Raw genomic sequence first — 27278 nt, 5'->3', positions numbered from 1 at the left:
AAAGAGGATATCCAGCTACCCATCCCCTTATGCATCTCTCTGTCTGTCCCCCATCCCTTTGGCATCTGGTACCTAACCTTGCTTCCTGCAGTCTCATGGGACTCCCAGGACTTGTGACACAAAAGAGGATTACCCAGGAGAGTGCAGGCCTCAGGCATGGACCTATTGTCACCGATCTGTACTGGAATTTGCAGGAGCAACACAAAGTAGCACAAAGTAGCACTGTACCCTCCTTGAGTGCCACTCCAGTCCCCTTCCCCTGCTCAAACCAGCTGCTCTGCTTTCTGCTCCCTGTCCTATCTGCCACTGTGCTGCCTGTCCCCTCCGCACTCTGCCACATGCCACACACAGAGGATGCCTGTGCTACTTGTGACATACATGCTACAGGTTGGCAGGCCCTACAGCAGCACGTGCCTGTGTGCGCCAAGAGCTTGTGACAATAGCTACGTGAAGAATGATCTTTGAGAGAGGAAGTGGGGAAGGGGCAAGGGCAGGGGGCAGAGTGCCATGCCTTGGATGGCTGTGATCTGGCTGTGAACAGGTGGGATCAGAACCCAGGTTCACGGCTGGAAGCTGCTCTGCAGGACCTTGAGTGAGCAGAGGTGGATGGCAAAGGGATGCTAAGCATAGGCACCATGTTACATGTATGTGGCTTTGCTGAGAACAAAGACCAGGCAGCATTAGCACCAGTTGCAACTGGGTGAGGTCCTAAACCTGTTTGACTGTCAGCTTGGTTTGCCAGCTCATCAAACCCAGCGTGGAAGCCTGTGCTGTGTCCCAGCCAGGTGTGGAAATCCCAGTCTATGTAATAGCAAAGGGAAAAAAAAAGAAAAAAAATGAGGGGTTCCAGCCAGGGCCTTAAATCAGTAAGCAGCCAGCTGCTGGGCTGAGATGGATAATAAAGTAACTCCCTCCCCGTGCATACTGGCATTCTCTCCCGCCAGCCCTTCTGATGAATTTACGGAGGATTTTTATCATTATGTCAGCTCAAGTAATTGCTTTACAGACAACTCTTACAACTTGCTCCAAATGGGTGCAGCTGTTACCCAGGGAGAGACTGGACTTGCCCTTCAGGAGCTGGCTGGAGGTTATGAGAAGTGGGGGAGGGGCAGTGAGCTGGGCAGGAGGCAGCCATATGCTCTGGCAGCACCTCTGAGCTTGGGCCAAGTCCTTAGCTGGTGCAAATATGTGCTGATTTCCACTAGGCACAGATCTGCCCCACAGAATCCAGTTGAAAGGGGGCAGAGGCCATACTAGACCACAGGTCTCTAGTGGAAAAAATTAATGAGCTAAAAGAGCAGCACGTAGGGTTAATCCTCCAAGTCAGGGGTGTCAGACACCTGCAGGCTTCTCTCTGGCCAGACAAATCACCTCAAGATCCAGCTGACTGGAGGGGGAGGGGGGCTAACACTACTCCAGCTCTTACCCACCACCAAATTTCTGGTTTTCTCCATTGTTGGTTGGCAGCGTGGTGTTAACCCCTGCATGCTGGCTGTACCACATAGCATTTCTGGCAGTAGCTCCCTGGTCCAGATCTGCGCCACCAACTCATTTGAGTTTGAAGCTCCTGCTCTAAGTAGTGTGTGTGGTGGACAAACCAAATGGTTAAACAAACTGAATGGGGAGTCTGTCAGTCAGTCCATCCATCTGGATTTTCTGCACTAAGCTGCAGTTTACAACTCTGTAAATTCCCAATAACTGCTGAGGAGTTGCTTCAGATTTCTACCAGTAGGACACGCCAGCATCTAGCCCTTTATCCCAGTAAAGATCAGGACCCCATTGTGTTGGGCCTGTGCACAAAAGATACCCTCTTCCCTTGGTGTCCAGGACTTGGATGGCTGAGGCAGGCAGAGGGTGGAGGAGCACAGCAGAATTTCCTTACAAAGTTGGGAAGCTGAGACCTGGAGAGAGCAGTGATGTCCCAGGTCATCTAGGACCCCAACGCCTGCCTCCTCCCCTGCAATCTGTGTCTGGAGTTAATGTACTTGGGGGTCATGTTCTGGCGGTTGCCTCTCTGCAGAGAAGTCACCACACAGGCCCTGAGTGCTTCCCCAGTGCTTCTGGCCCGGAGTGCTGGGTGCCCCATTGCTGCTTGGCACAGGGAGAGCATGAGCTGATGGGCAGTGTGATGCCTGGGCCTGGGCACCTCGTTATATCCAGCTCGGAAACTGGACTCCTGGGGGACCTAAGGCAAATCCCTTCCCGTCCGTGCCTCAGTTTCCCCACATGCTCTACTGATTTCCTTTGCTGTATGCTTTGAGATCCCCGCACCATAGAAAATCTAGGTGGTATTTATTACTTCCTCTTCTCGTATAGGCCTCTGCCCTGGGACTGCCAGGCATGGTGACTCGGTGCCAAACATGGGCACTTCCCAAGGACAAACTGATTTGCTGGGGTGCTGGGTGTGCCTGCATTCGGCTGTAGGAGCTGCTTTGCTTCCTAGCTCAGGACCAGGCCTGCTGGAGAGCAGATTGTCATAAGATGAGATGGTACCTTCTGATGCCAGCTAGAAACTCTTAATTTCTCAAGTGGTAAAGGTGACTGAAGTTGAAGAGAAAGATGGAGCCACTTCCTAACTGATATGTCTGTTGTCTATAGAGATGAAGGGAAGTCAGGGTGCCCTTTGGTATGCTTAACAGAAGGAGGCTCTTTTGAGAGCAGATGCTGATCCATCTAGTAGGCAGCCTGTTCCACCCTGCTGGAGTTCCTGCAGACGGCTTACACCCCTGTGTCTGTAGCCCCCCATCATCTGAGTCTTAAGGCAAAGTCACCACAAGCAGTGAGGGGGAGAATGACATGCTGGTCTTCTGTATTACCAGCTTTTCAGGGGTTCAAGCAGTGTGGACTAGGATCACAGTAGGTGCTGAAGGGTCTAGACGCAGCTGTTCCACTAGAGGGGCAGTGTTACTTGCATGGGTACGATTCCCCCACTCAGATGGACGCAGGCTGCCCAGGCCCCATGGGGCTTCCATGTCACTCAGACAGCTCTGATGCTGGCTGGGCTCTGATCTGTGGGGGGCTGCTGGCAGAGAGGTTTTCCTTGCATTCAGCAGCTTCAGGCGATATCCTTGCTTGGGCTGTTTATCCAAACAAGTCCCCGCAGTGTTGGCATGCAGGACAGGGATCAGTTGTGGAAAGCAAATAGTGTGGTGAGGTTTGCCGGCATCCGCCCTGCAATGTGCATTGGAGATGTTTACTCTGCACTTTAGCCGCTTCCCTGTGTGCTCTTTGGAGGGCGGCACCGGCTTTGCTCTGGAATTAGGGAGTATTAATATGTAGACACAGTGATTGCCAGAGGCCTCTCTGTTCACCAGGCAAGTTCCAGTGGGAGCTTCCCCTGTCTCCTGCCTGCCAGGAGGTGTGGATTCTCCCTGCCAGACTGCACAGCTGTTTTGCTCCCTCCAGTCACTCCTTACTGGGTTGTTGCCAGAGGGCCAAATCCCAGGTGGAAGGGGCCCCCCCCCCCCCCCCCAGCCAGGCATGATGATTAGAGGAATAAGACATGTTGGTTGCAGTTGGGGCTCAGGATGAGCAGAGAAGATTCCTGCCTAGAAGACAGGCATAGGGAAGGGACAGGGATTTAAACCAATGTTTCTGAACCCATAGAGGGGTGGACTAAATCAGTGTTTCTCAACCCATGGGTTGCGACCCAAAAGTGGGTCACAAGTGTATATGAAATGGTCACAAACAGACTTTAAAAATGGATCAACAAACTTTAAAAATGGATTCTCCTTTAAAGGAGAAAAAACAAAGTTTGCAGGCTGTCAGTTCCAAGCTGCTTGGGGCCCCACCTGCCCCACACCCCCTGCTGCCCCACACGGGGGGCGGTTTGGACTGGCCTTCAATGTTTATAAATGGGTCCAGGTACAAAAAAGGTTGAGAACCACTTCTTTAAAGTACATGGATTCTGGGTGGATCCTGTGTGAGCTGGGACAGGGAGAGGACATTAGTGAGTCCATGCCTGATTGCTGCTCTGTGACCTGTGTTGGCGGCATAACTACAGCATATCTGCCAGGTGCTGTGTTGGTCTTGTCAGGTCTAAACCTGCAGCCTCTCTACTCTCTCTCCCCTCACTGCAGTTGAGGACATGCTGCCTGTCCTGCATGCTCCTGGGGGCTTTCACTCACCTCTGTGGCAGCCCTGCCCCTTGCAGGCTCTTCCTTGCTGAATCAAGTATCCCTGGTTCTTGGCCCCCAGAGGAGATCACTGGGGCACTGGGGGGCATTGCTTGGGTATTTGGGGCAGGCTAGTGCAGGAATGGGTGGTTAAATATGAGCTTATTATGAGCACTGGTATTTGGCCCTCGTACAGAAATGCAGAGTTTTTGGTGAAGCTTCCTGCCATCCCAGGGCAAGTCTTAGCCTTCTCCACAGCATCCTGTTTGCTTTAGAGGCATGTACCAGGCAGCTACAGTTGAACACAGTACACAGGGAAACAGAGGCAGGCTCAGCAAGTCAGGGTATAATAGTTCCTTGTCAGCTTGGACCTGGATACACCCAGAAGTATAGACAATATCCTGGGACCCACCCTGCTGTCATTTTAGTTATGCATGTGTGTGCATGTGCACATGAGCAAAAGAAAATGTGTAGATGTTTGTTCACATGTATAGGCATGCACTTGATGTATGTGCATATGTACGTACAGATGCCCCCACAGATGTGAGGTGTGTATATGTGTGAGTATATATTGCATGTGAGTGGGTACATAGTATGTACCTGTGTGAGTGGATGGTGTATGTGTTCATGTAGGTATGAGTGTGTACAGGTATGCATATGTGTGTATGTGCATATTATGCATAAACAGATGCATGAGTGTGCAGGCTTGTGTGCCAGTTTGCATGTACTTGTACATGGACACATGCTCATATATAGGCATGTCGTTGTACATGGACACATGCTCATATATAGGCACATGTGCCTGCCTGTATGGGTCTGTGTGTGCATATAAATGCCTGCATGCACTATGGCAGGGGTAGACAACCCCCGACATGTGTGCCAAAGTGTGGTACATGAAAGCATTTTGCTTGGCACACACTTCTTAGGGCGGATAGCAGGAAAGAGTCCAGGGCTGTGCTGGCACAACAAGAATCAGGGTCCTTTCACAGCTCCCCTGCTGTTTCCCCTGGTATGCCAAAATCTTAAGTCACAGGTGTTTTCGGTACTCTGACCAAAAATATTCTCGGCCCCTGCACTATGGTATGGGCAGCTGCTGCGTACTGGGCTGGAGTGTCTTTCTGAGTACTGCAGGGGTCACTGTTTGGTGCTGGGGGCAGATTTGCAATGATTTCCTGTGCTCCAGGCTTTCTGGGCAGTGGTAAGCTCAATTTTCCCTGGATACGATCCTCACCACAACCGTGAGGAAGGTAAACAGGAAGAATTTGTGTCTCCCAGGGATTTATTGTTCCTTTAACACTGCTGTACCTACAGATCTCTGTTTCAGAGGCCTCCTAACTCTGTGACTACCTACTGCCTGCTTGGCAGACCAAGCTTGGGGGCCCAGTCCTGCATGTGCTGATCCCTCATGGCCCAATGCTAAGCAATGGTCTGCCTCCAGACTTCATGGGCTCCCTGGATGGAATGTCTTTCTTCCAGTCTTGCAGCCTGCATGGTCTGTTCTAGCTAGTTTATTACCACGTATTGAAGGAGCTCATTGATTTCTTTTGGCCATGCCAATGCATTTCACCGGGGTCTTTTTTTGCTTAGCTTCCTGTGCTGCCACGCATCCTGCTTCATTCATCCCTGCTCCTTGCGGTGACAGGCAGGCACTTCTGGGCATTTATCTCAGCCCTGAACCTGTCCAAATGGTGCCCAGTGCCCACTGGGTTTGTGACTGCCCTCTGCGATCCTACCCTGTCCCAGCTGCATGGCAGCCCTGGCTTCTGTCCTGGCTTCTCCTAGGGCTGTGGGGAGGCTAATTTTGATGTTGATCAGGCAGGGGTTGGCAGCCCCCAGCATGTGTGCCACAGCATGCCACACAAAGCCATTTTGCTTGGCACACCACAGCTGGCTCTGGCTTTGGACAGCCCCTGCCGTCAGCCGTGGAGCCTGGGCTGCTCCCAGCAGGTGGTGGAGAGGCTGCAAGCCTTGCTGCGATAGCCTGGACCCCGTGGTGAGTGTCAGGGGCTTTCCCAGAGGAGGCTGGGATGGTGGTGGCAGGCAGCCATGAAGCTGCAAGCACCTGCACTGGGGTCTGGAGCCCTAGCCTGGCTCATGAACAGCAGTGGCTGCACAAGTGCCTTGAGGCAGACAGCGGGGAAAGCGTCAGGGCTGTGCTGCCCCTCAGAGCTCCTCCACCGTCTGCTCCTGGCACACCAACTTCTTCCAAGTAGAGGTTGCAGGTTTTTTGGCACTCAGCCCCAAAAACATTGCCAACCCCTGATGTAAATATTTTTTTTCCCAATGTTCTTTGCAATGCCTGTGGTGCTTTTCCTTCCAAACAAATCTTTCCCCGCCAGCATCTGTGTCAGAGGCTGGACTTCAAAAGCAACCATACAATGCCAAACAGGTGTGTGGAAAAGGGACCCTACCTATGATGCACAGTGCTGACAGGAACTGCAGCAGGAAGGTTCCCAGCACTGCATGGGTTAAAAACCCATCATCCAGGAGATACAGGTCCATGTTCAGGATGAGCAGAGCTGCATGGAAGGATAATTTAGCAGGGATAAAATACTCAGGTATTTTATCAGCCAGGTAAAATACTCAAGTATTTTATTTCCCCCCCTTTTCCCCCCAAGTCAGTTGAAAAGCAGAAGAGAGGTGTGTGGGGAGGGGAACTTCAGGGAACTGATAGAGAGGAGACCTCTAATGTCCAGCACTAATCCATGGCTCTCCTGCTCCACATTAAACATGCACAGCCTTCATCTCTTAACCCCCAGAAGGGAGAGGCAGTGTAGGGACCCCCAGAGCCTCACTGAAAAGAGCCATGGGCCAGGCCCCAGCACTGGGAGATGGCTGCCCTGATCCACCCAGTGCCTGGGTTGTGCTGCCCCTGAGTGCCCCACTTGGCTTGGTGCTTCATGTGAATGCAGCTGGCTTGGATGCCTGAGAGGCAAAACTGGCTGCAGCTGTGTGGGGAAGGGAGAAGTGATTCTCAGATCACTGCTCCAATGATCTCCAGGTCCTGCTCCAGTGGGAAGGCTGCCTTTGGTTTTGGTGGGGGTTTGCATCAGGTTTGGCTCTTCAGAAGGACTCAGTACCCAGAGCCAGGCCAGATTCCCCAAAGGCCTTGGGATATTAGGTGCATGCTGGGTGCTAAACTGTGTCTCTGGCTCCAGCTGCGGGGGCCAGGCTAAGCCTTGTGGGGATGGCATCTCTGGTCCTGGCCATGGGTGCTGGGCTGGGTGGTAGAATCTGGGTTCGGCTGTGGGTACTGAGCATTGCGGGTGATCTAGTCCAACAAGAGGTCATTAAAGTCCTTCACAGCTCAGCACTGAGGGCTTCATTATGTAGTAACCCTAAGCTGGATCCTATCCAAACCACGGATCCTTAGGGAACCAAAAGCAGGGGCCTGTTTTCCCTGGCCCTCTGATGCTCCTGTCTTGGACTCCCTTTTCCATATCAGCCTACTTTTGGCTCTGAGCCCTGCCCCCTCCCGTGGCTGGGAGGACCTGCCATCTGTTAGCACTGACTCAGGTGCTTTTGCCTTTGCTAAGGATGCAAAAGCAGCCTGAATGCTGATTGCTGACAAGGAGAAGATTGCTTTCGGAGTAGCACAGGTTCTTTGCCCTGCTGATTGTGTGAACAGCCCCTCAGTTCCCAGTTCTTTTGGATCCCTGCATGCTTGGAGCAGCCCTTTGCTGGAACTCTTTGAGTGGCTGCTCTGTACGTCTGTGCCCCTTACATCCCAGTGGGTGCTAAGCCCTGCAGCCTGTCTGAAACTGGCAGAGCTGTGCTGCAGAGGGGTTGCATCAATCCTCGAAGCTGCCCCTAAGGGAACACTGGGAGTCAGCCACCACACATTTGCTCTTGATTAAACACAGCTGCAGAGAAGACCATCCTCACCTTGCCTGCAGGATGTGCTCTGGCTCCTGGGCTAGGGGCATTCATGTGACTGTAACTGGGCTGTTGTGAAGGAGTGGGGTAAAGACTTGCTGAAACTGGTGAGCCTGCACTCGGGTTACACAGAGGTAACAGTTAAGTGCCTTGCTTGAATAGGAGGCATTGCCTAAACCACAGGCTGAAGAGAAACTGAGTTGTGTGAGCAGATGGTTTCTGCTGGGGGCTGTATGCAAGTGAAGAGAGCTGGATTTTGTTTGGTGGAGTGTGTGTGTGTGTGTGTGTGTGTGTGTGTGTGTGTGTGTGTGTGTGTGTGTGTGAGTGAGTGAGAGAGATCAGAAATAAAGAAGTACTGGTAATGTGGCCCTGAGAGAGAGTCAAGTAAGAGATGTCTTTGGGCAAAGGGCTGGCAGGGAAGAGGCTTAGATTTGTGTGCAAATATTCTGTCCCCATTTGATGTGCAAATATTCGGTCCCCATTTGATTCCGGCTGTGTTTCAGGGAATGGGCTTTTATCTATTCTTTGTAAATACACTGGATTGTATCAAAGAAACATCTGCATCGGTTTCTCCTCCAAACTGAAATGAACCTCAAGACCCTGAATATTGGCTAACTGCTTGGCTAAGAGTACTACAGGCCAGAAAAGAAAGAAGAAAGCAGTCTGATGGGCACAGGGGTGATTCTAAGCAGATAAAATCTGTTGGGAGGTTGTATGGCTTTGTATGTTGGCTTGGCTCAGTAAAATGGCTCTGGATGGTACATGTAGCTGAACTCCCTATTCTGGTTCCCAGGGCTAAGGGAAAGCTTCAGGGAAAATGCCACTTCCATTTATCCTGCCTGGTCTGAGAATTGGGAAGGGGACCTTCTTCTTACTCTGGGCTGAATCAGTACTGCAGCTGGGTGCTAGGTGCTGCTGCGCTGGTGGAGGTGCCATGCATATGAAAGCTAGGGGCTCCGTTATTGTAGTCTGTCTACCGGTATCACCTCTGCATATCAGTCTCCTCCATTTTGCATGTAGCTGTCAGTCAGATGCCATATTCCACTGTAGACATAGCGGCATTTCAACTGTGTGAGAATGATCCCTGCAAAGAGCCTTATTCAGATAATTTTCTATACGTCTTCCTTTGGGAGGGGCCAGGGCTTGTGTTATTCCTACCCCTCTCCTTACAACCCCACCCTGCTGATAGGGATGGGGACTGCAGTAGCTCAGATCATCTTCCCCAGCCAGTGCTGCTTCCCTGTTCCCTACAGTGCCCTTGACTGACAGGCTTACTGCATGGCTAGTGCTCTTGCCCCACTCTCTACCATGCCTCCCGCTGGAAGAACCTGTGATGCCCCCACAGCTAGCACTCGTGCCCCTGTCCCTGCAGTGCCCCTTGCTGGTAGAGGCTGAGGATGGAGTAACTGAGCAGCCAGCACTCTTTTCATTTAGCTATCCTATATTGGTGCAGTGCTGTAATGCATAGTGTTCCCTGTGGGCCCTTTTATATCCAGCAGACAGAACAATCATTGATTCCATTATTTCTATGGATTGCTTTCATCTGTGGAGCGCAACGGGGGCTTGGTGAGGGATGGGGAGCATGGGGGAGGTTCTAGACAGGGATGGATTGCAAGTGGCCTTAAATGGCAGGGGTGGGCACTATTTCACATTAGTGTTTCTCAGTTCTTTCCACAGCAGAAAGTGCCCCCTGTTTGGGAAGGGCAGGGCTTTTCTGGCCCACGGAAAAGCCCTGGCAAAGGTCAGTGGAAGCTGGGATGGACCCTAAACAGCTTGTCCTGCCTGGCTGCTGCCCAGCCTCAGGGGATGCTTCTTCCCCGTGCTGGAAGATCCCTCCCTGGGGGAGCCCTCATAGATTACAACTGAGGGGTCTGAGATTGGATAGCTCTCTGCTGATATGGCCTGAAAGACAGGGCAGTGCTGTTATCCTCACTAGGGAAACTGAGGCAGACAGAAGAAACTGGCCCAGAGAGATGATGCTGGGGCTTGCAACATCAACCAGGGGCATTCATACACATGCACTGGGCAGGTGCTGTGGCACATGCATTTGTATAAACAGCAAAATGTGTGTCAGACCTGAGAAAATGGCGATGGTACGCTTTTGAACTAAAACACATCAAAGGTGTTTTAGTTCAAAAGCACACCACCATTTTTTGTGCACTTATGTGCATTTCACAACTTATACAACTGCACGCAATGCAGCACAGTGTGTGTCAGCTAACGTACAGATCTCCGGTGTGTCACAGTGCAAAAGGTATGTGTATAAATGTCCCAGAAGTCCTGATTCCCATTCCCTACACTGCTCACTATGCAGGTTTCCCTCCCTGTGCTGGGGTTCTGAATTAGCTACCTCCCCTGAATTCCAGACTGAACCTTTAGATGCTGGGACATTTTTCTACATGTGGACATTTAGTGTTAGCCCCAGCCTTTCCTGGAATCGCCTCTCGGTCTTTTCTTTTTTACAGAGCAAGACATAGGCTGGCCTTGGCTCCTCAGCTTTTTGGGGGACTGAGGGGGTGGGGAACAGTTCGAGGAAGGGCTGTGGAGATGTAAATGCTTGGGGTATGTCTCTGCAGCTCTTGACATCCTGATAAAAGCCTGGCTTGCAGGTTGTGTGCTCACCGCTATTGAAACACTGCAGAGAAAACTCTCCTTATCATGAGAACTGCTTTGGCTAGGGCCAGGACAGATCCATCAATGCTGGTTCCTTGAGAAGGAGGAAAGAATTGATGCTATCCATCAGCTCAGCTTCCCTGGCTGATGCCACTTCCATTTATCCTGTCTGGTCTGGGAAATTTATAGGCTTGAAAATTTTATCTAGAAAATCTCTTGCTCAATTATGCTGGGAAGTCAGCCGGGCTATGAGATTGCAAGGCCCCCTGTCCAGGCCCTTCCAGCACCTCTGACCACAATCAACCTGCAGCACATCAGTCTGACTGGGACTGAGGAGGTTTCTAGAAAGGGAGCAGAACTCCCAAGCTGTGATGATGAGGGTTCAAAGTCAAGCTGCTGGCTTCACCAATGGCATACCCATGCTCCAGAACATTTCTGTTGCTCAATGCAAATCCTGATCCCCAGCTGGTAGAAATAAGCCTTAAACTGTCTCAGCTGAGGTTCTGGCCCTGATTAGGGGTGGAGAAGCTTGGGATCAGATTGACCCAGAGTTTGGGAGAATTGAGTTCTAGGGCTGGGTTGTCTCTTGATTTAATTTTTTGGTTTTTTTGTTTTGTTTTAGTTTTGTTTTTGTTTTGTTTTAGGCTGGGCAGGTAGGTTGATGAGCACTGCACAGCCTCTTCCAAGAGTTTCCCAGGTTGAGATGACCACAGCAGGGTGCAGGGCCTGGATGCAGTGGTGGGGTGGGTGGCGAGCAGCCGGTCTTGAAGCCAACCTGGCTCCATGGGCCCCCACAAAGCGTGGGGCCTGGGGCAGTTGCCCCAATTCCCACCCCCCAGGGATGACCCTGGTCCCAGGCATGGTCCATGCCCTGGCCTTTACAGCTGTCACCTCCTGGGAGCATGTGGAATTTGCTAGTCAAGTGCTGGCTCATGGGGAAGATAAGATAAGATAAGCCAGACTGCTTCTGGCTGTCTATGTTCTTAGCTTGGACAGCTGATATTGGGGTTTCTGCATGCACTCTGTCACCACTCCAGGACAGGGCACATGCACCTGCTTGCAGAGTCTTAGGCTTGGACCTGGAGCTGGTATTAGATGTCCCACGGATGAAACTTCCTACCCAGGTTGAGCTTCCTGTGTGCCCATAAAGAATGAGAGGGCCTGATTCCAGGGATGCTGCAGGACTGTGCTATGGCAGATCAGATGCCAGGGTGATGGGCTGCAGCACAGATCCCTCAGCAGTTGCTTCATTGCCCTCTTTGCTTCATTTCTTGCTGCTCCAAAGCACCATCGATTCTTCTGGCGGAAGCATCAGGAGGGAGCGGCTGTTGGAGCTGCCTGTGAGCTGTTCCCAGGAGCAGAGCTTTTATGGTCACTCCAGGCATTGTTTGTGTTGGATGTTCCCATATGCTCAGCTAATTGAAGAACACCGAACAAGGTCACACAGCATATGTGGCCAATCGGGGAACAAAAAACAAGGCCACACAATGTAAGCAGCCAATTGGGGAACAGCAAACAAAGGCTCCTGGTGCATGCAGCTAGTCAAGGAACACACTGGGCCACGTGGTTTATGCCACTAATTCAAGATACAAGACCATGTTACTTAGGTGACCACTCAGGGTGATGCCTGAGGTGTGCATGCCTTTTGTCACCAATCAGAGATTGAGGGACAGGACTGTTTGACTTCATCTGCCCAATCACATCTTAGCAACATGAAATAGCTTCTGAATTAGATGCATGGCATAACTGTCCTCCCCTCCTCCAATCCAAAAGATGGTTGCTGATGAATGAATAAATGTGGGGCTCTGTGGCGGGGAGGGCCAGAGCAGGAGTTGATCAGAAGATGTTTTAATGGCTGCTCATTCCTGCCCCTCTCTAGTGGCCAAACCAGCATGAAGTGCTCACGGGAGATCAGGGCCTCCTGAGTGTCAGCTGGCTGAATTTCCTTCCTACAGCCTGGCCCAGTGACTGGGTGGTCTTGCTCCTTTATCTGGGCCCTCTGCACATAAAAAGGATTAGTAGGGAGGCTGTAAAGCAGGAAGCTGTTGAGCATGGAGATCAGGGGTTGATTTAAATCTCCTGATAAAAGAAAGAATGGTGCTTGGTTACTTTAGTGGGACAAGGCTAGTGCTAACCTATAAAGAAATGTGTAAAACTTTTAAAGGTGCATAATTTATTCCCCTTCCATTCCTGCGGCTGTATTGGGAGTATCTCTGTCCTTTCATGTTCTGTTCATTTTCAGTTGCTTACACCCATGGGTAGCTTTGCAGCTGTGTGGGGGATGCTGTTGGGAATGCAATTACCTCTGCTTCAGTGGCCACGGGCTTGGGCCCCAGATTCTGGAGCCTGCTGATGTCCAAACAAGGGAGGGCTTGGGTGTTCCTCAGGCTGCTGCTGCTCTTTTACTATTGGTGTGGATTTCCCTGTGGACCCTTGGGTGGATTACTCAATAGATACATAGATACATTGGGGTTTAGTTGGCATGCAGCAAACACCATGTTCTTTAACTTGCCCCATTGCGAGATGTGATATTACTCCCCAAGTAAGAGTGACTCACTAGGGGATGGGGCAACAGGCTCTGGCTCATTGTGGGGAGAGAGAATTGAAATGAGTTTTCACTGGGTATTGCAAAGGATTTTCTTATATTTATTTCAGTGCAAAACCCATTTTTAGCGTTTTTCCTTCCCCCTCTAGTAGTGTTGGACCCGGATGTTTGTGTCCCTGGCTAGGGCAGAAGAGCCTGGCAGCAAAGCTGATGTGAGGCAGGCAGATCTACTTGTTGTATGTTGGTTGTGGGCCAAGGCCCACCAGGAACAGCGAGCCCCCAGGAAGCAGAAGAGAGAGCTTCCTGGATGCTACTGTGCGAGGGGCCTTCAACTGACTCTACAAGGGAAGCAATGAAGCTGACTTACAGGTGGAGGATCGATTTCAAAAGAGCTGAGGGGCAAATCCTACAGGCCCTAGCACCTACAGTAAGGCCCAGATTTTCTGTAGCGCTCAGCCCCTACTTAAATACCTATGGTACTTAAGGGCCAGATTTCTACTCTGTATGCTGAGGTCTGGGAGGGAGGAAGGCCCAGTAGTGTGTGGGTATCAGCCTGTGCTTCAGGAGCCCCAGGTTCAAGTCCTAGCTTTGGCACAGACTCTCCCTGACTGTGGGCTAGTCGCTGGGTGTCTCTGAGCACTGGTTTTCTCCATATAACATAGTAATCATACCATTGCTGCTCCTGACAGCTGGTGTGAGGTGCTCAGATGCTGCAAGAGAGGAGCTCTGATAAAGGGCACTGAGTTAGAAGCTTACTGAAGATGCACGTGGTAGTAGTACTCTTGGGGTTTGTTATTGACTGGGGCCCTGATCCTTCAGAGAGAAGCTGGGAACAGGGGTAGCCCACAGCAAGAGTGAATGGGAGAGGAGCAGGATTTCCAGGCAGATGTGATCTCCATATGTGATTTGGACAGAGCAGCTGTATTTCAGTATGGTTTGACAGGAGATAACAAATGGGTGTGTAGGAGTCATAATCACAGTGGTGGGGAGCTGGCTCTGCTCTTTTTGCCCTTGAGGTGGGGAAAGAAGTCACAAACAGAAGAGCATCAGCTCTGTCTGTGAATGCTAAGACTGTGGTGAAGCTCTCCAGCTTTGTCCCTTCAAAGATGCCTCAACTGTTTCCTCTTCTAATTAATTCCTGGTGCTCAGGGTCGAGTGGAGGAAGCTGTTGGCATAATTTTAAATGGTGGCATTTATCATGGCTGAAGAAGTCCATCTTCTGGGCAGCGACACGGGTCAGGAACCAGGTTAACGAGAAACGTTGCTGATGAACCTTCTCTCTCGGGCAGGAAGGGGTGACTGGCCAAGCCAAATATTTGCAGCCTTGAGTGGTGTTCTCTGCTGAATGCGTCATCGTCAAGCTGCCTGCAGTGGAGTTCTCCCCTGGTGTCATTTTTAACAGCAGCCAGTTTATGTCCTTTGCAGCAGTATCGCTGTGTGCCACATGTCTGTGCTGTGCTGGCTGATCCCTTGGTCTCTAGGATTGAGGGTTATAAGTTCAAATCCTAGATCAAAGATGATGCCATTACGTTATCCTTCAATATTATGGTGTTGGTTAAACACCACACGTTTCAAACCCAATTTTGATCTTTTCTCTTCATCAGAGCTGAGCCAGATGGGAAGAATTCTTCATCTGTTTGGCTGGTTGCTTTGCATTTTGCATTTCTCTGCACCAGGGCCAGCCAAATTGGAGAGGGAGGGGGCTGGATTCTGCTTTTGTTGGAGGATAATTTTGTCCTCCAGCTCAATGCACTACAGGGTTTGGCTTGCAAAGTTTGTTGGGGGATTTTGTGTTTCTTTGTTTAGTAATAAAAAATGAAGGCAATCACTTTTTTTGGAATCATATCACAGAGTTTGCAAAAATATAGACTGGGCCAGGAGTGTCATACTTGGCTGGGTCCTGCCCCCAGCTCTGTACTGAGTAGTTCATAGGGTTCCTAGAGGGTCCAGAAATTTGGCTGTGGGGCCTGCCACCAAAATCCAGGGCACAGAGCTCTGTTGGGGATGACTGTTGACAGTCATGTTAACAACTGTGGCTGTTGCTTGCTCTGCCATCACTGCCATGTATGGATCTGTCCTGCAAGGAGCCATGTCATCTGGATTTGGCCTGGGGGCTGGGATGAATTTGACAACCCTGGACATTGCAATATATAACCTGGGAGCAGGACCCCTTTTGGCCAGGGCACTGGTTAGGATGGATTCATCCCCTCATTAGCCCTTGGAAAGTCCTGATTCAGCAGAGTACTGGAGTGTGTGTTTTACATGCAGGAGTCCATGGAATCAATGAGAATGCTCATGCTACAAGTTGAGCGGGAGTCAAAATGCTTTGCGGGATCAGGCTCCAAGTGGGGCCTGAGCGGGCAGGTGACTCTTGGGGCTCTGCAGAGCCTGGCATTAATCTCAAAAATCCTAGCTAGCATCCTCCTCACAGTGGGTTAGTCTGTAAGGTGCTACCCTGCCCTGTCTTTGTTTAATCTTAGTAAACAAGGTTCAGTCTAGAGCTATTTGGGAGCTGTGCAGCACAGATTGCCTGAAGCAGTTGTCTCCACTGCTGTCCTCTGGTGCACTGCTTGGCCAGAGCCTGAATTTGAAGAGGACTGAATGAAAGCAAAGTCCCTTTCAGTGGAATCGCTTTGTTTTATTGCACTTTTGATTTCCCATTATCTAAGCTGTCTAACTTGGGGTGAGTAATGGGAGACCAAATCGGCTGGAACAGAATGGCAGAGCACTGCTCTGCATGTGCACCAATACACACACACGGCCAAAGCGTGCGCTGAGATACCCAGCCGGCATACGGTTACAGTGTGTGTCTACGTACATGTGTTGCCAGCACACACACATCCTACCAGTTGAGGATTGAGTGCATGCATATCTCTGCACACAGGTGTGCACACATATAGCCAGCATACATCTGAGTGTGTGTACATGCAAGTATATGCGCATGTATAATTAATTGTACATGCATGCAAATATGCACATGCACAAGAACACACATAAATACACCGCTGACATGTTTGTATGTTTTCACATCTACACACTGCTGATGTGCATGGCCTACACATTCACATTTTTAGTGTACACATCTACGTACCTGTGTGCATGTGCAGTCCTGGTGTGTATGTTTGTGCACCTATGTGCACACAAGCATACCACTGCTAGTGTGTTTGTCTATACATATATGCAGAGGCACATGGATGTGCACACACGTCATGCTCTGTCTTTTCCTTTATACTGGTAGACAATCAGCCCTTCCTGTCTGGTGGTACTTTTATTACAGCAGGTCACAGGATGACAAATCAGCTGATGTATTGGGTTGTACAATAGAGTGGTCAGGAGACGGGCCTCATTCCCTGGTAGTCCATAGCCCCCAGGTATCTTTCTAGGTGCCACTCAGGGAAGCTGGCTGGCTTGAGATCATCTCTCTGATCCTTAATGAGGCTGGTTACAGTCATCACATGCAACTGCTCGAGCCTGAGAGTAGGGTTAGTGAATCTCTGTATGGTCTGGCTGAATGTTCCTGGGTAGTTTCTGGACTAAAAGCAGCATCTTCCAGGAGAGCTCATGGTACCTGCTCCTACTGAGCAAAATCAAACACCTTTCAGTACAGAGCAAGGCTGTGCTCAGGCTGGTGGGCCCAGCTGGCCCTGAATATCCTCTTGGCTTGGAATGCAATAATCCGTCTGTGTATAGGGCAAGAGTCAGTCTGTTCACAGTAATCTGCAGCCTTCCACTGCTTCCCTTTTCTGCCTGAAACTAGCAGTGCACAATATTGCAGGCTTGTGCTGTGGACTTGCACATGGATACACCCTGTACTCTGCCTGCCTGCACCAACTTGCGTGCGGACACATGTTGCAGAATTGTATATCTGCACATATGTATGTGCTCCCACATATCTTAGGACGTTAGATCTGTGCAGTGTAGCAACCTTGGGACTATGATGACACCTACCTTGGATTTGCCATAATTAAAAGAGAGAGAGGGTTCCTACCTGCCCAGCGCTTCTGAGAAGAGTGGGGGAAGGGACACTGTTGGGTTTTATGCTCCTAAGGGCTCTGATATATCTCAGGAAGCTGTGGGATTTCGGAGTCCGTCTGTCTGTCTGCAAAACAGGGCAAAAGCTGACCTCATCCTTGAGGGATTTTATGACTGTCCTGAGGGTACAGAACAGTAACCATCAAACTGAGCAGAAAGGTATGTGAACTTTGTTTTGAGAGAGCTTGATCAAGCAAACAGCAGCTGCTCAGATGCTGAGGCTGTCCATCTTCAGACTCAGAAGTACTGATTTGTGTTTGCCTGCTGCTGTGACAGTTGTCTTTGGAACTAGAGAAAGAAATCGGGAGAGGAATTTGAAAGTATTACTTTTGAGGGTCATCTAATTTGTATTTTGAGTTTGGATGCTTTATGGTAGTCCATGAGTCAGGTTTTCCATTTTTCTTTGCAATCACAAAACTAGGCACTTTATTTACTAAAAAGAAATTGGTGATTCTCACCTAATGATGCACCTCCAGGAACTGGCATTTGAGAAAAGGTTCCCTACAATGTCGTGAGAATGAGTGATTGCAGCCACAAGGGCCAGACAGACTTTGTTTGATGATGATGGAAGCTGAAGTTCTTGAGGAGGGGCTGGTGCTTCAAAAATACCGCAGCTTGGTCTGAAGCCAGCATTTCACCCCAGTGCTGAATTGCTGGTGATGCACATGTGACTTGGAAGCTGCCAAACACCACAGAATCTCCCTTTCCACCAAAATCCTACCATTATCCAGGCTTCACAAACTGGATGACTTTGCTTGGCAGGTCAGGTCCAGCCTGTGGGCCATGGGTTGATGACTCCCTGGTTTAGAGCACAGGGAGCATTATAGTAACCAGTGGAAACACTCAGTGCTATCCTGGCCCGGGGTACCTAAATTTTCCCAGCCCGTGTCAGTGGCCTTACAGGGAGCTGGCACCCACCTAGTACAGTTTATTCAGCTGCTCCCTTGTTGCTAAGCAGTTGCCCTCTCCTGTTCCCATTGAGAAAATCCTGCCTTTGGTATCAGTGGCAGCAACAACAGTCCCTGAGGTCAGCCAGGTGTTGCTCCACCTGCTGTGTTAGCTTCTTGTCCAATCAGAGTAATCCCCTGCACCCAACATGGTGGTGCCAGGTGTGTGAGAGGGCAGGGGCCACTCAGGATCAAACCTCCAGCCTAGATCCTCACTGCCCTTTGCCTTGGCACAAAGCAGCTGTAAAGGAAGTGTGACAGGAGGCTGTGACAGAGCTGGGGACAAAACCCAGACATCCAGGACGCTTAATGGGGAAGAGTCCTAGGCAGGTATGTTTTGAATATCTCAGCCAGACTGTGACCAGGGTGAGACACAGTACAGGCACCTCAGAGACTGCTTGGATGTAGGTGAAGTTTTGGCCTCTGGGAGCTGGATGTCCTGGGGCCCAGCTCAGCCTGGCTGTGATGTGAGCCCCACATGGGGCACTGGAAGAGCCACTCCACTTACTGGGATTTAATGAGGCAGTCTGCCACTAGCTCATCTGAGAGGAAAATAAGGAGAAACTAGAAGCAGTGCTGTGGAGAATAATCACTTGGCACCAGCTCATGTTCACCTGTGGGGACAGGGAGAGAGCTCTGTGGCAGGGGACTGCAAAGGGCTCAAGGTTAGATCCCCCTGCCCAGAGTTGAGCACCCAGACCTGGCCTGGGGTTTCCCCTGGGGTTAGTATGCTGGCTGCTGGGCTCAGTTCAACCCTGATGACAGAAGCTGAGCTGTGGAAACTCTGACCCTCACTGTCCAGTTAGGGGGCGCTGGTCATCCCTGTGATGCACAGGAGCCAAGGACAACAGGTCTGCAATTCTTGAAAGGCTCTGGACCCCTTCCAGAAAAGGGCTGAGAAGGGGATGAGGTGGCATAACCCCGGTGCCAGCGAGTGGTCCAGTGGCTCTGGGGGTATCTGCACTGTGTGTCAGCATACAGGGGAGAAGAGTTCAGCCTAGCTGGTGGCATCCTAAGATCCGCATTCCCATCACTGGGTTCTCCCAGTGTTGGACGTGTTGGGCCCTGGGAGTTTCTGGGGACTGTGCATTGACTTCTTCCCAGCTACACAGTTGCCCTGATGGTTCCCTGTGGGAGCAGGCCAGGGAGGCAGCTCTCATTAATTACAGGACAGTGATGAGGAGTTTCTAATGCCCACTAAACCTTTTGTGCATGACAGCATCTCAGCGCTGTGGCCACAGCCACAGTTACAAACATTCTGCCATGTTAAATGTGCAGTTTCTGATTTGTGCTTGCAAAGCAAATCTGGGGCTTAGGGTATGGAGCTGCTTGGAGATGGGGAGGAGCAGCTGGGGCAAATTGGCCAGGCAGCAGAGTAGTGTCCTCTGTAGGCTGCCTGCACTGTGTTGCAGCACTCAGCCGAGTACCATGGTGCACTGCCTCCAACCCAGAGCTCGCTCCAGGGCTCCTGCTAGTGTAGCCTTCAGCACATGCTCCATTAGCTCTTCCTTCTCTCTCCAGACCAACTGCTGGGCTACAATTTTCCTGGGTAGCTGCAGGCTTTTATTCTGCTATTGATGTAAACACTTTGTGAGAGACCGGAGGGTGTGGGAAAGCCAGGAGAAGTGAGCATAAGTACAGCCAGAGACAGGGCAAGCTTTCCTCCCAGACCGACCAATGCCCCCAGTCCCAACCTGCAGTCCCTCACATCTCTGCTGACGCCCCTTTATCCTGGCTGCAGGACCCTCCTAGCCCAGCCAGGAGCCTCCCCATCCAACCCAAGTTTTGCTGATGCCTCTCAGTCCTCACCTGTGATTTTAAATTCAGTCCCCAGCCCCCTGGCTCTGCTAGTGTTGTATTGAATGCCAGCAGGGTTGGTATACCTGGGCACTGTTTTCCTGTTGCCTTTGGATCTAGGTGAAGTGGCTGTAAGCCTGGTCCTTTGGAAACAGCTGATGTTTGTGGTGCCACTTGGCCTGCTGAGGGAGTGCCAGCCACTAGTGCCATGTAGGTTCCCCAAACCTGTGGAGTACAGGCAATCAGCATGGTCTGAGAGATTTGAGGCCTGCAAAAGATAAGCAGCATCTTTCCTCCAGATGAGACACAGACTCTTTCAGAAGTGGATCTGGGTCCAGAAATGGGCCTTTGGGCTCTCATTCCCCATTGGTTATTTCCTTGTGCCTTACTAAAAGCCTGATCAGTGCAGGACGGGGTGGCCTTAGGGGGAGAGCCAGTACCTGGGCGTGGACTTCGCTCTGATGACCTGGGCACTGAGCTGCACTCTGCGGTGTCAGAGCAGCAGCCACATCTGCTACCATGCACTTGGGAACAGCTTCCCTAGGCTTTCCTGACCCAAAGTGCCAGAGACTGAATCCTTTCTCACAGCTGCCAGAGCCCATCCTGTCACATGCCCATAACTTCTGCGTGGCTTTGACAGCCCTCCATCAGCCCCTTGCTTGGGGCTGGCCATGGGGGGCAGCTTGTCTGGTGTTGAGCTGCTTTGCTGCTTCGTGTTGGTGCTGCTGATGGGTACTGGAGGGTGGCCCTGCCAGTTCCTCATGAGGAGGATAGGTGCGCACACACCCAGATCTTCCTTTCTTTGTTCCATTGCAGACAGACCTAGAGGAGCCCAGAGCCCAGCAGGCAATACTGTGGCTGCCAGGGGAGAAAGTCTCTGCTTCTGAAACTCCCGAGGCCCCCTGCCATACCCCATTAGCCTGGGAACACCTTTGACTTCCTATAAATGTACTCAGGCAGCAGAAAGGCATCATACTGCAGAGGCATGAAATTAAGTGGGGCTGCTGCATGAGACGCAATGGGTGGATCAGGTCAGGAGGGGAGCAGGCATCCTGGTTCAGGCCGTGTGTGCTGGTTCTCAGAGGAGCCGGGGTCAGTTCTTTGCTCTATCAGTGGCTGTGGGAGGTCTTCATGCCAGTGGCAGAAACCTTAGTTTGAGCCACAGAGGAAAAATGTCTTGACCACTTGCTCCACTGTGCGTGTCAATCTTAGAAATGAGTCAGTGAGGATGCCCCCACCACTGCAATAGAGTCCTGGATTCTTATTATGGTCAAGGCATCCGCAACTGCCTCATTTCTGCAACTGATGTGCTTAAAGCTAATTGTCTCTTGCTCTGTGTGTGCCCAGCCTTCCACATGGCCGTGATCTCCAGCCACTGCTCTAACATGAAATTCAGGATGGGGAAGAATGACTCAAACCTGAAGGGGTCCTGGTCCCAACACCAAACCATTTCCCAGCTGCCGACTCTAGAAGACCTGTAGTGATGTGGAAAGGCTCTTCTGAGCCCATGGGTGATGAAGGTGTTACTATCTGCACAGCACACATAGGACCTGGAACTGACCCCATCCGTCCATCTCTTCCTCTGGTTTCTGTTGCGTCTGTGTCCCTTCGGGATGGGCATTCCCAGGCTTGCATGGTGTCACTGCTGCCTGCTTTCCACCATGTAGGTCTGGTTGAATTATTGAGATGAGGCAACTGGATTCAGCCTATAATCCCTCCCCTATCTGATTTTCTTTTCTTGGTGCTGCTGTTGATGTCAGGGGTTATTTAGAGTTAATGTCAAGACTTTGATATACTGGAGGCATTCAGAATTGCATGTATTAGCAGCGGCATGACCTTCATAACAGCACTAAGTGCAGCTGAAAATTAAGTTTGACAACCAGAACCACTGATCCTAACAGGCCAGGTAAGGAGAAAAACCTATTTGGATTAGAGAGGGGGGGAGGGGTGGTTGGCAGAATGCAAAGCCAGACACTGAGCTGTGCTGCTGTGCATGAGCAGCTGGGTTTGAGAGAGTGGAGGAGGAAGATGAAACTAGTGGTTCAGACAGGGGCTACAGCTGTGCCAGGCATTGCTGGGGTGGGGCACATGTTAGGAGAGCAGAGGACTGGGTCAGAAGTGAAGGGCATTTGCCAGTCTGTATGGGGAACCCAGAACCAGGATGGCAGGGAATGCAGGTCAGATTTTAGGGTAATCATCAGAGCCAGGAGGGTTATCCCAAGGCCAGGATAAGAGAGGGGCATCAGCAGAAGTGGGGGACCCCAATCTGGGATGGAAAGGAGCTGCAGTTCAGGACTGAGGGGCACTAATATATCAGTGTGTGGGGGGAACTCAGGGCTGGGTTTGCAGAGGAGGTGAGCCCAGGACCTGGCTTGCAGGGGACTGCAGGTCCAGACAGAGGGGCATTAATTGAGTTGTGTGTGATCCTCACATTAGAATTGCTGCTTAGGACTGAGGTGTTTCAGCAAAGGTGTGTGTGTTGCCTGGGCTCTCTAAATCAGAACTGAAGCCACATCAGATCAGACCAGTGTCTGGGGGAGCAGCCCTCTGTTCAGAAATTGTTAGCCTAAGCAACTTGTTCAAGATGTGATTGGGCATCTGTATAAGAATCTGGAACCAGGACCACATAGCCAGCCTTCCTGTCCCCCGTTGCTATAGACAGGCAAGGTCACCCATGTCTTAGTGTCCCATTCTGCAATGGAGATAACAGCAGTGCTTCCTTCCTCCTGGGTAAGGTGTGAGGGGAAAGGTTCAGGAGATGCTAGGCTTCTGTACTGCAGAGGCCTTCTGTTCCACTAGGATGAGCTCCACTAGCTTTGCCACTTGGAATTGTAGAACTGTTTGTTGTAAGATGCTGCTCTTAATTGCTGGAGAAAGCTATGTTGGTGCACTAATTACTAATTAAGATGTCAAGACTATACTCCCTTTGTGCTCAGGCTTTGTATTTGAATTGCCTATTGCATCACAGCTTTTACTCATGCCATGATGCAGATTAGCTGTCACTGGCTTCCACAGATGTGTCCTGTTTACATTTATATTGACTAGTAAAGATGCTTGCTTCCCTAACTATGATTGAGTTGTGTTCAAGTCACAGATCTGATTCTGTGTTCGTTCTCATCCACTGCAGGGCATGAAGTCTACAGGCTGGGAGGTTTCATTGGTTTCCTCTCCAATAAATGATCCATGAGCTTTACAAAGTACTCCCAGGAAGGGTGTAGCACATTCCCAAGGTTGTCTCCATTTATCTTTGTTCTGCCCCTGGATCTCCGTGTTGAGCTTTGGACTCTTGTATTTTGCAATCTGGACTCTGCAGCTTATCCCTTCCAGAGCTTGTCATGGAGATTGCAAAAATATCCTGTAATGAGTTCCAGCCAATATTCTTCTCATTAGAGCTGCTTGAAACTCATTTGATGCAAAATGTTCCACTTCCTTGTACTACACTTGAGATGAAAGTTGGAGGGGAAAGGAGATGTTAAAACTGAAAAACCTAAAATAATAAGCAAGAAGGAAAGAGTTCACCTGGAATCTCAGTTCCCAGGCTAGACTGTAGGACTGGTAGTACTAATTGATGAGTGGAAGAAACCTGGTTGGAAAGTACATTAGTAACAGCAGCCTTTAGTTATTTTTCAGTGCAAGACTAGAATTTAAGGCATGCACCTACCTGAAACAGGGCAATGGGTGGAGTTAGGGCCAGTAACTCCTTTTCCCAAGAGTTCTCTCCATGTCCAGTGCTGATCTGAGTTGATGGTGCATTTTTGCTCACAGCAAGAGAGCATCACAGATGGCTGAGGCTGGAAGGTCAAATCGAGAACTTCTGGGTTGTGCTCATGGCCATCAAGTCACTTGTGAGGAGATGGTTTAGTGGCATGTGCTCCTGGAAAGCTCCAAACTGCCTGTGCTTGCTCCATCCGTATACTTTCCTGCAGGGTCAAGCACAGACATTTTCCTGCTTTTAGCAACTGACAGCATCATTGTGTTCCCTTTGAAAGAGGAAGTTCCAGAGCATTACTGTTCCAGAGAGGGGGGAGAGGATGCTGTCAACTGGTACCCTACCACTGATGGGTGACCTTCTTGGAGGGCACCATTGCAGTGATAATAGATCTTGAACATATCAGTCATCTCAAATAGTTCAATGAGCTGAACATGCAGGGTAAACCTGTGCTCACCTTAGTCACAGAAGCAGGCTGGCTGATTGCATGAGCTGGAAGTTTCCTTGATTTTGACATGGGCTGAGACCACAATTCTCCGTGGTCCATGACTTACTTATTTAATGAATGACTTGGGTCAGAGCAGTGCAGCCTGAGTGATGGGGTGACAGGGAAGAATGGACATAAGCTGGTTACCCTTCACTATCCTGGAGCATTAGAACATCAGGGTTTGTGTCCACACACCACTGGAGCAGCTGCCATTGCAAAGTCAGCATTTGCAAACAGATGATGATTCTATGATCCCTGAGTGATTCTGGAACTTTCCCCCAGACTATACAGTTTGGGGGCAAATGGGGGTTTCTTCCTAGTGAGCTTGGTATCTGCTGCTCATTGAACCTCTGCTTGGCCAGGTTGCCTGATGTCTCTGCCTCTCTGTTGCCAATGGGGTTGGGTGGTTCACTGGTCAACCCTGTGTCCTACTGGAGGCAAGGCAAAGGTTTTATTTTAACATCTGTGTGCCTTGGATAAGTGGGTGGCTGGAATCTCAGTGTCCCGTTGCAGGCAAACTTGGTTTATATCTTGATGTTTTCTGGAGATGGGCCAGTTGATACCTTGGCATCTCTCTGGAGACAGAATTGATGGATATTGTGGCCACCTAGTCTTTTCATTGCCTTTGGAGTCTGTGCTTGGACAGCAGTCTTTTGCTTTTTGTAGGGGAGGCCCTGATGATCTCAGCTGCCTTGGCCATGCAGCATGCTTTGCCACAGGAGTTCTACTCTGCTGCCAGCTGGGAGCCATCGCTGTGGCTGTGTCTGTGGCTATGTGGTACCAGGGTGCATTTGCTAAACAGCAGGGACCAGCCCCTGCCATCATCTGGTTGAGGAGGCTCACAGAGAGAACACAGGGCTCAGTGGAGTGACCTGATATGAGGGGTCATGATCCCCTTGGATGGGTGCCCCTCTATCCAGCAGCCTGGGACCACTGGAGCCAGACCCTGCTGTGGGAAAACTTTGCATCTGCAAGGTCTGTATGCAGATGCTCAGCCTCCTGCTTTACTAATAGGGACAAGGGGTATAACTGGTGGGTGAAGAAAGGAAGCTGAGCTGAGAATCAGCCTCTCCTGGTCGGTGTTAGGGTGTGGATGAGAATAGGTCTGTGCTATCCCCAATGGAAAGCAGAGGAGTGGAGTGGGAGCACAGTGATGGCATCCATCCCTCCTGCCATGGTGTGCCACGGAAGGTAAGGGGAAAGAAGTCAGTTTGACAGGGTGACTGTGGCTGCTGGGGCCTAGTGATGAGGTGATTGATGCAGGTGCTCCTTCACATGATAGGCATGTCTGACGCAAGGTAGCCCTGTCTAATCCCCTCTGAGGGGGATGTACATCAGCTGGGCCATCTAACCCTATGGCTATCTAGCACCCTGGACCCAAGCAGACCCAGGTGAAGGGCAGGCCAGGCCCAGCTCAAACCACTCCAAGGGACTTTACTGAGACTCATGCATGGCCTTGATTTCACTGGCCATACACAGCTTTGATTGGGGACTCGGTCTCCAAGCAGACAGTGCTAAAACAGCCTCCTGGTAAGCATAAAGCTCTGATCAAGCCCTGATACTTAATCTCTACCCCTTCTGAACACCCACTCTGTTTTCAGGGGATTAAAAGGTCAGAGCCTGACAGATTGACTCCAGCACACAGCCCTCAAGCCGGTTTAAACTTCTAAGCGCCAGACTCGCCTTTCCATTTCACCGGTGCCTGCCCAAATCTGCTTATCTCTGGCATCCCCCCCTCATTTCACACCTGCCCTGTGAGCCATGAACAAACAGCCATGAGGTGCCAGCCAAGCCATGTGATAAGCTCTGGAGTTCAGGGACCTTTGTAGACTGCTTTGTGTCCTCTGTGCAGGACCCCTCTGTGCTCCATGGCCAGGTCTCCTGGGTGCTACCATGATTTATCTGAGATCCTAAGTAGTATTTATTCTCTCTCTCTGTCAGTCATGCTGGTATTGGGGCATACATGTGATGGATCTTGTACCCTGCTAGGAGAGACTGTGGGTTGATAGAACTCCTGGCCTTTGAAGCCTGCGGGCACAAGGGATTTAATGCCAGTCTCTATCCTGTTCAGGAATTGGCACCAGGCTTCTGTTCAAGTTTTGCAGCTGTTTTGCTTAGGATTAGCTGAGCTGGGGAATGTACTCCTAGCTGATGTTCCCCAGGGAGTGACTGATTTACTGAGCCAATACAGTCCTGCGAATGGCAGGTAATGAATGAAGGAGCTGCTGTCTGCAGAAAGAATGCTCAGTCAAGTTATTGATCCAGCCCATCTTGGCTTCTCCTCACCTGGCAATGAGCTGCAAGGGATGTAGGTTTTCTTAGCCTGTCCCTGCTGCATAGGAGAGATCAGGCAGGCAGGGAGTGGGCTGTTCTCGGGTGGGTCCATGAGCGGGGTGGGGTAGTGGGGAACAGTAGCATTGGAATAGGGGAGACTTTTGGGCAGTTGGCATGGCTTCGAAGGGAGAAGTGGGGAAAGGGCCCCCTTAGGACCTGGTCATGAGCAAAACTGTTCTGAACAAAACTCCCAGACTCAAAACATCACAGCCCTCCTGGTTTTTGTGCCCTGGGCATGCAACACTGTGATTTTTCACAGCTACAGATGTGGGGAAACTGAGACAGCTTGGCATGTGTGTGGAAGTGGGTAGTTTATGGCAAAGCAGCCAAGGAAGCAGGGTTCACATTGCTGGCTGGAGGGGGGGGGAGCTTAGGTTGTGTGGAGTCACTTCAGGACTGTCTCTGATCTTGAGGTCGGCGAGGAATAGGGCAACCTTGTAGGAAAGCTGGGCTGGGCTTCATACTTTGGTAGAACGTCCTGGTGCAGGACATCTGGGTTCTCATTCTAGCTCTGACACCGACTTCAGTGATGCAGACCCCTGGGAGACAGAATTATCTCTCATTCCATGTCCAGAGAACTCAGCACTGTGGATCCTGGATCTTGGCTAGGGCTTCGGAACTTACTAAGTAGTAAGGTATTGCTTCCTCTTGATTTTTACTGTATTTGGTGAGATTTGATGATTTTTCCCTGTTAAAACTTCAACTTCTGGAGCCCTGTAACTGTAAAAACCTTGGCTTTCATTTTAAGGGAGTGTTTAGCCTGTGGCTGAAGAAAAAGTCTTGGAAAATGAGTAGTAGCAGCTCAATAACTGGAAGCAGGAAT

At 50.5% G+C, this 27278-nt stretch overlaps 1 protein-coding gene across 3 annotated transcripts in view; it reads left to right on the top strand.

Moving 5' to 3' along the window:
• Window positions 1-27278, top strand: part of TMEM132E (transmembrane protein 132E) — a 227371-nt gene that overhangs the window by 65054 nt on the left and 135039 nt on the right. Inside the window, exon 1 of one of the 3 annotated variants that reach the window (XM_006025748.2) lies at window positions 7849-8098. The exons of 1 other annotated variant lie outside the window; for it this stretch is intronic. The gene's annotated coding sequence lies outside the window, so the exon portion shown is untranslated. Of the gene's footprint in view, window positions 1-7848; window positions 8126-27278 lie in introns of those variants that run through there. One more of the 3 variants, XM_014520869.2, reaches the window with a different exon arrangement.

Source organism: Alligator sinensis, unplaced genomic scaffold, assembly GCF_000455745.1.
Source record: "Alligator sinensis unplaced genomic scaffold, ASM45574v1 scaffold561_1, whole genome shotgun sequence".
Classification (NCBI taxonomy): domain Eukaryota; kingdom Metazoa; phylum Chordata; order Crocodylia; family Alligatoridae; genus Alligator; species Alligator sinensis.
This window is presented reverse-complemented; position numbering and strand designations above follow the sequence as displayed.